This window comes from Castor canadensis, chromosome 5, assembly GCF_047511655.1.
Source record: "Castor canadensis chromosome 5, mCasCan1.hap1v2, whole genome shotgun sequence".
NCBI classification, from domain to species: domain Eukaryota; kingdom Metazoa; phylum Chordata; class Mammalia; order Rodentia; family Castoridae; genus Castor; species Castor canadensis.
Window position 1 is genome coordinate 158,366,395 of NC_133390.1, and position 8,657 is coordinate 158,375,051.

The 8,657-nt window shown below is 42.2% G+C and overlaps 1 non-coding gene across 1 annotated transcript; it reads right to left on the reverse strand.

Annotated features, from left to right (window-relative positions):
• Positions 1-8,375: 8,375 nt before the first annotated feature.
• On the reverse strand, positions 8,376-8,437 carry LOC141423679 (U7 small nuclear RNA). The gene has a single exon (XR_012448506.1). It is a non-coding gene; the product is annotated as a U7 small nuclear RNA (small nuclear RNA).
• Positions 8,438-8,657: the final 220 nt, after the last annotated feature.

Genomic DNA, 8,657 nt, shown 5'->3' on the forward strand with positions numbered 1-8,657 from the left:
GGGTCATTTCTCCCAATGCCCGACTTAAATCATATATTTTCTAAGAGTCACAAATTTTCCCTTATTCTAGCCTGCCTCAAGCCCATCTTCAGGTTACAGACAAGGGCATTTGTTTTAAATACAGGAAGAATTGAGGCAGTGAGTGAGAGGTATACAGACTTATTAAACAGTCCATGGCCAGTGGTCAGAAGTGTATCAGGTTGTTCATTATCTCAGGATGGTTATGTGGGGCCTTGTTACAATAGGAAAGTCATTGCTGCCTGGGAAGGCAGCAGCTTGAACTCCTGTCACAGGTTATTTATCCATCAGTCCTGTCCTTCCTGGATTCCAAGGTGACTGCAGAGAACAGCTCAGGGCAAAGATAGATACAAAATGGAGACAGGGATGCTAAGCTTTTATCCTGCTTTTTTCAACATTTGCAAGCCTAGGTTGGATCCCCAGCACAAAAAAGGAAAACATCCTCAACAAACACATTTTTTTTTTTTTTTTTTTTTTTAGTTCCTGGGATTTAATCTCAGGGCCTACACCTTGAGCCTCTCCATCAGCCCTTTTTTGTGATTTTTTTTGTTTTTGTTTTTCAAGATAGGGTCTTACAAACTATTTGCCCAGGCTGGCTTCGAACCTCAATCCTACTCTGCCTCCTGAGTAGCTTCCTTCTTCCCTCCCTCCCTCACTCCCTCCCTTTCTTCCTTCCTTCCTCCCTCCCTCCCTTCCTTCTCTTTCTTTCTGAGACCACACTTTTCTTTTCTTTCTTGGTATGTTGCCCAGGCTGGATTCAAACTCCTGGGTCCAAGTGATTCTCTTGCCTTGGCCACCCAAGTAGCTAGAACTATAGACACCTTGTCTGCCAGCAACCTAGAATCCCATAGCCTGCGAAAATATCTTTAAAAAGAGCCGGGGTTTGACCCAAACATTGTATGCACGTATGAATAAAAAAAAAAAAAAAGAGCCGGGTACTCATGGCTTACACCTGTAATCCTAGCTACTTAGGATTGGAGTTCAAACAGCAGTACTGCAAAAAAAACCCAAAAAACAAAAAACCTAGCAAGCCTGCCCTCTTTCTGGTCTCTTGGTTCCTTGCTTATACATTGCCCCTTCTGCATGCAGCCAACTTACTTTCTATTTCTCCTCCACCAGGCTGTGATGAAGGGGCCCTTTCTAAGGCACTAGCACCATGATTTTTGGATCTTCCAACCACCAGAATCATGAGCCAAATAAACGTCTTTATAAGTTTCCCAGCCTCAAGTATTTTGCTGTAACAACACAAATGATTGGGATGGATACTTTATATTGTGCCACATCAGTAGGTACATCATGTTAGGTTGTCCTTCTCTAAGTGATGCCAATGTTGATCAATTCGTTAAAGGCAGTGACCAACTACCAGATCTATCTATTAAATAGGAACTGTTTCTTCTTTACAATTAGGCAAATCATCTGCAGGTAATGCCCTGTGTCTGTGGGACTATCCTATTGCCCACCATCTTTCTCTAAGGTTTTAGCAGTCATTGATGATCTCTCATCAGTTATTTCTCTGGGGGTTGCAAAATGGTGATTTAAGATTTTTTATTCTATCTGTCTTACATTTATTTATTTATTGTTGGTGGTGGTAGGGGGTCTGAACTCAGGGCTTCATGCTAAGTAGGTGCTCTACCACTTAAGCCATTCCACTAACCCTTTTTTTGTGTTGGCCTGAAACCATGATCCTCCTGATCCCTGCCTCCTAAGTAGCTAGGATTACAGGTGTGAGCCACTGGTGTCCAGCTAAAGTGGTTTTTCTGAGCTTCTTTAACTTCTTTTTTTGGTAGGATTAGGATTTGAAGTCAAGGTTTTGTGCTTGCAAAGCAGGTGCTCTACCACTTGAGGCACACTTCCAGTTTTTTTTTTTCCCGACTATTGTTATTGTTCAAATTAGAATGACAGCGTCATTATGCAAAAGCAAGTTGTTACCTGTGAGTTTCATATTTTGATAAGAATTTTTGCTCTTGGTTATGTCTTCCTTCAATTTCCAAATAAATCTTCCTTCATTTTCTCTAGCATTCACATGCAACATTTTTCTTTTATTTTATCATTTTTACATTTACTTACATGTGTATACATTGTTTGTGCCACCTCCCCCCTCTACCCCACCTCTAGTTCTTCTTTTTAATTTTTTTTTTCTGGCAGTACTAGGGATTGAGCTCTGGGTCTCATGATTGCTAGGCAGGCTCTCTACCATTTGAGCCACTCCTCCAACCTATTTTTAATTTTTCGAGACAGGGTTTCACTATGTAGCCCAGGCTGGCCTTCAACTCTTCATCCTCCTGCCTTGGTCTCTAAGTGCTGGGATTTCAAGTGTGTGTTACATGCCCAGCTTCTTTGACTTTATATTGGGAACTCTTTTCTTTTACATGGAAAAATTTGATTCCTAATAATAGCATATTTACTTACTTGCCTTATCCCACCTTGTATATAGGCTAGCTCTAAAATCCCCATGCTAACATTAATAGTAACAAAATATCAGATGGAGCTGCATGCCTGTGATTCATACCTGTAATTCCAGCTACTCAGGAGGCAGAGATTAGGAGGATTGAGGTTTGAAGCCAGCCCAGGCAAATGGTTCCTGAAACCCTATCTCAAAAAAGCCCTTCACAAAAAGGATGACCGGTGGAGTGGCGCAAGGTGTAGGCCCTGAGTTCAAACCCCAGCACCACCCCAGGCAAATAGTTTGCGAGACCCTATCTGAAAAATATCCAACACAGAAAAGGGCTGATGGAATGGCTCAAATGGTAGAGCGCCTACCTAGCCTCAGAGTGCTGTGTTCAAAGATCACTGTATCCTTCCTTACTTGCTAAAAGCCCTGGGAATATATTGGAGATATGAGCAGGCCCCTTAGGACAGCAGCATTTTGATGTCAGGAAGAATAATTAGCTGGAGGGAAATGAGGAATTTGAGGTACCTCAGGGCAACAAACAGCAAAGTCCTTCATTATCAGTGGAGGGTCTGCAGTTACACTGAGAGCTCAAGCATGTTATGGACAGTGTTCTGATTAAAACATCCCCTTCAAAACTCCAGCTGAAATTTAATTGCCATTGTGAATGGATCAAGAAGTGGAGCTTTCTTCTTTTTTTAATTTTTCCTTCTTTTTTTTCAGAGACTCGTTATGTAGCCCAGAGTGGGCTACAACTCAAAATTCTTCTGCCTTAGCCTCCTGAGTGCTGGGATCACAGGCTTGTGCCACCACACTTGGCTTAAAAGACAGAATTGTGGGGGAGAGATCGGGGGAAGGGTGTGTGGTATTGGGGTTTGAACTCAGGGCTTGTATTTGCTAGGCAGGTACTCTATTGCTTGAGTCAAGTCTTCAGCTGTTAGAGAATTTTTTTATAGGTAGTCCAGTCTGCTCTTGTGAATGGAATAATGCCATTGTACAGGGTTAGATATCCAAGAATTGGGCGCCTGAGTAAAGAACAAGTTTGGCCTGATTTCCTCTGTCTTTCACGTGCTTGGTCGCCCTTTTGCTTTTTATGACATAGCACAAAAGCCCTTGCTAGGGCTGGGGGTGTGGCTCAAGTGGTAGAGTGCCTGCCTAGCAAGGAAGATGCCCAAAGTTCAAACCCAGTATTGCCAAAAAAAGAAAAAAAAAGGCGGGGGGGGGGGGAGTTAGAACACAAAGACCCTCTTGCTAGATGCTAGTGCCATATTCTTGGATTGCCCAGACTTCCAGAACCATGAGCTGAATAAATTCATATAATTTATAAGTTACCAGGTCTATGGTATATATTTCTACTATAGCAGTAGAAAATGGACTAAGACAGGTAATACTAATAATAACAAAAAGCATATTCATTGAATACTTAGCTGTGGTAAGGCACTGTGTTTAGTGCTTTACACACATTTACCTATTTAATCTTTACAGTATGCCTATGGAGCAGGCACTATTGTTTCAACCATTCTCCACTAAAAGTTGAGTGTGGAAATATTAAGTAACTTGCTGTGGCTGAAGGCATGGTTCAAGCAGTAGAGCACCTGCCTAGCAAGTACAAAGTCTGGAATTCAGACTCCAGTACTGCTTAAAAAAAAAAAAAGGTAACTTGCTCAAGGCTACCCAAACAAGTGCGGGAGGGAACCTGGTTTCTTACCCAGCAAGCTCTTTACCATGGAGGCCCATTAGATTTGGAAATATAACAGTTGTTAACTTTAATGAGAGCAGTTTCAGGGAAAGGAAGAGACAAAAGTTAGATTGGAATATAATAAAGAGGGTTTGTGGTAAGAAAGTGGAGGATTGGGGGGCGGGGCTCGTAAAATTGAGTCTCAAGTATATGCTTTTCTCCACTTGTGTTTAACAAGGCCACCATAGAAGGTAGATATGTTAACAGCAATGGGACGGTCTGTGATCAGAAGACTTCCAAATTCTTTGTATCCCACCAGGAAGAATCCATGGCAGGACATGTGGGTATAAGTGGAGTTTATTAAAAGTTAGGGAAGGGAAATATAAAGGGAAGCATGATAGGGTCCAAATGGAAGCCAGAAGCTGAGAGGGGGTGCTTCTGCTCTTCAAGTGCTTTTAAAACTTAGGGGAAGGGGAGAACCAGGTGATTTTCATCCAATAATCAGTGAGTACAGAGAGGCATGGGTGGTTCCTGGCCAGGTGAGGGTGGTTCCTGAGCCAAAGCATAGTTAATCTGAGATGCAATGGTTTTTTTCTGTGAACTCCTAATTTAGCCTGCCTCAGATAGATCACAGGGCTCATCCTGAGTTGGGGGTTACCCATGAGAGGATGAGGCAAGAGGTTGGTCACAAAGTTGGGGCAGAGAATTCAAGTGAACAGAGGTACACAGAAGAGGAGGGGTCAGGTAGACACTTTGTCAGGGGCAGTGGATTTGTGGCTTCAATAGGATCAAGGATGGAGAAGGTGGGAAAGAGAAATCAAAGATTCAGTTTCAGCCAGGTGTGTGGTACACGCCAGTAATCCCAGCTATTTGGGAGACTGAGGTAAAAAGATTACCAGTTCAAGGTCAGCCTGGACTACATAGTGAGACTGTCTCAAACAAAACAAAACAAAAACCAAAGAAGATAATTATTCCTTTCACAGCAGATGAACCAGAGGTCAGGGAAGATAAGGAATTTATCCAGTGTCACACAGTGACATTATGGTGGGGTTGTGAGATTATCCCAGAGCTTGAGTCAAATCACCGCTTTCATGTTGAATTAGTGGGTTAGCCTCTGGGGCTTGTCTGCTGCCAGGCTATTTCATGCCAATTGCTGACCTGGGTTCCCATCTTCTCTGCATTCTGCCCACTAAAATGGACTCCTCCTCACCTTTACCTGGCTCTGTCTCCAGAATTTGTCCTATAAACTCCAGATTCTGCTGTTTATGGTTCAGCCTGTCCCTTGATTAGGCCTTCTTCTGAAATAAACAGTAATAGCAATAATGATAATAACACCTGTTCCTGTTAACTTTATCAAGCACCTACTACTCTATGCCAAGCTTGGCATAGACTCTCTCATCTGATCCTCATAACATCTCATTCTTCTCATTTTGCAGATAAGAACACCAAGGCTCAGAGACATGAAATCACTTACTTGTCTAAGACTACCCAGCTGGGAATTGCAGAGGGTAGATTCAATTCTGAATATTTCTTGTTTTCCCAGTTCTTGCCTTTTGCAATTTATAAAGACTAAATAAGATAAGGACATGATAGCATTTGTATTAGATAACACATTCTCATTAAAATAATTTTAAGAAATTATGATTCTGGGCACCAATCTGCCAATGCAGCTGGCATTCCATGTCAAGTCTCCTCCAAGAATTCCTTGGAGATTCTGGAAGGGTCTAACCTGGATTCTACGAGTCCTGTCAACTACGGCATGGTCTTGCCATTGCCAGTCTTCTACTCCTAATGGAGTGGGCACACACTGTATGCCTGGCACTTCCCTCGTGCTTGACATCTGGCCTAGCACTTTACACATGACTTAATATGCATCCACATACCTGTAAAATACATACATGATGTTTCCAAGTCACAATAAGAAAACTGAGGCAAAGAGAAGAGAGGGTGGTAGCTACTGCTAGCATCTAGAACTCAGACCTGGCAGAAGGAACTGCAGTGTCTGTTCCCTGCAATAGTGACTTTGGTATCTCCTCAGACTTGATCCCTTGGGATGATGTGGTAAATTGTCCTTAACTGTACACAGTCCCCAACACTGGTGCTCTGCCCTCATAGAGCTATATGAGGTCAACCATAAAAAGCATCTCCCAGACCAATGTCAAGCTTTCTTCCTTTGTTTCCTCTAGTAATTTCATAGTTTTGGGTCTTAGTTTTTTTTTAATCCATTTTGAATTGATTTTTTTTTTGTGGGGGGGAGGAGGACTGGGGTTTAAGGTTTGAACTCAGGGCTTCATGCTTGCAAAACAGGTACTTTACCATGTGAGCCACACCTCCAGTCCAGTTTGCTCTGGTTATTTTGGAGATGGGGTCGTTTTGAACTATTTGCCTGGGCTGACCTTGAACTGAAATCCTCTGGATCTCAGCATTCCAAGTAGCTAGGATTACAGATTTAGCTACCAGTGCCTAGCATGTATCATAGGTCTTACTAACTTTATTTATTAAATCCTCTAGTAATTTCATAGTTTTTTGGTGGAGTTTTTAGGCTTTTCTCTATGTAAGATCATGTCCACAAACAGGAACAAGTTAACTCTTTCCAGTTCACTTTTTATTTCTTTCTCTACCTAATTGCTCTGGTGAGGACATTCAGTGCTATGAAGACAGAAGTGGTGAAAGTAGCCATCTTTGTCTTGCTCTAGCACCTAGAGGAAAGCTTTCAGCTTTGCCCACGTCATTATGAAGTAAGCTGTGGGTTTGTCTTATGTGGCCTTTATTGTGACATTCCTTCTATACCTAACTTGCTGGGAGTTTTTATCATGAAGGGATATAGAATTTTCTCAAGTGCTTTTTCTGCATCTATTAAAATGTATGGTTCTTACCTTTCTTTCTGTTAATGTCATATATCACAAGGGTTGGTTTTATGTTGAGCTATCATATCCCTCCTACTTAATCATGGTGAATAATTTTGTTGTTTGTTTTGTTTTCGGTACTGGGCTTTGAACTCAGGGTCTACACCTTGAGCCAATCCACCACCAGCCCTTTTCTTAAGGATGGTTTTTTTTTAGATAGAGTCTCCAAAACTATTTTGCCCAGGCTGGCTTTGAACCTTGATCCTCCTGATCTCTGCCTCTTGAGTAACTAGGATTATAGGTGTAAGCCACTGGTGCTCGGCTTGAATATATCATAATTTGTTGCATTCATTCTACTGTTGACTATATTTGTTTCCTTACATTCCTTTGTATGTATTTTATTTCATAAATATGTATTTCTAAAATGAATCATTTCTATGTTTACAATTAAGAAAATGAGGTTCATGAACTGGTGGAGTGGCTCAAGTGGTAGAGCTCCTGCCTAGCAAATGTGAGGCCCTGAGTTCAAACTCCAGTACTTGAAAAAACAAAAAAAAAAGAGAGATGGGCCAGGTGCTAGTCACTCATGCCTGTATTCCTAGCTACTCAGGAGGCAGAGATCAGTAGGATAGTGTTCAAAGTCAGCCAGGGCAAATAGTTCATGAGGCCCTATCTCGAAGAATTCCATCACAAAAAAGGTGGAGTGGCTTGAGTGGCTCAAGGTGTAGGCCCTGAATTCAAGTCACAGTACTGCAAAAAAAAAAAAAAAAAGTAAAGAATAATGAGGTTCAAAGAAGGTAGGTGACTTGCCTAAGATTACACAGAAAATAAAGAGCAGAACCAGAATTGGGACTCTGCATCTTGGCACCTTAACTACAGAGGAGTGAGAGAGGTCTGTTCTCTTTCCTCTTCCTGGGACTGAGGGACCTTCCTAGCCATCCCCAGAATGTAGGTGGCCTGACCATCACCGGTAGCAGTAGGATTATAATGCAGCCTAGTGGCTAGGAGCACTGTGCTTGTGACATGAGTCCATTATGATGCTCCCAAGCAATAGTCACAAGTGCTTGAAGATTCCTCCATGACCACTGTGCCAGACAATGTCTGGAAGGCTCAGGGGCCCAGCCTAAGTCCCTCCCTGAGCCAGACCAGGCAGAAAGGGGTGTGGAGCCAATAGGAAGGTAGACTCCTGCTGGGATCCTTGATGGATGACCCTGAGTTGGTCTCTTCCTTCCTGGGCTTGCTGCCAACATCCTTCCTTAGATGTTTGTCCTCTGCCTATGCTCTATGATGTCACTTATATTTTTTCGTTTTTTGGGAGGGGGCAATACTGGGGATTGAATTCAGGGACTCATGCTTGCTCATGTTTTTCTCTAAGTTAACTCATTTTAACTCACTTTTTTTTTTTTTTTTTTTGCAGTTCTGGGGTTTTTATGATTTTTTTTGTAGGGGTTTTCCAGCATAAGCCAGAAAACCTGCTGAACAAATTCTAAAAGAGCTGTGACACTTTATGATTGGTTTTTTTGAGATAGGGTCTCATGAACTATTTGCCCAGGCTGGCTTTGAACCTCAATCCTCCAGATTTCTGCCTTCTGAGTGGGTAGGATTACTGCATGAGCCACTGGTGCCTGGCTTACTTTTTTAAACTTAAAAAGTTTAGTTACTGCTGAGCACCAGTGGTTCACACCTGTAATTCTACCTATTTGGGAGGCTGAGATCAAGAGGATGG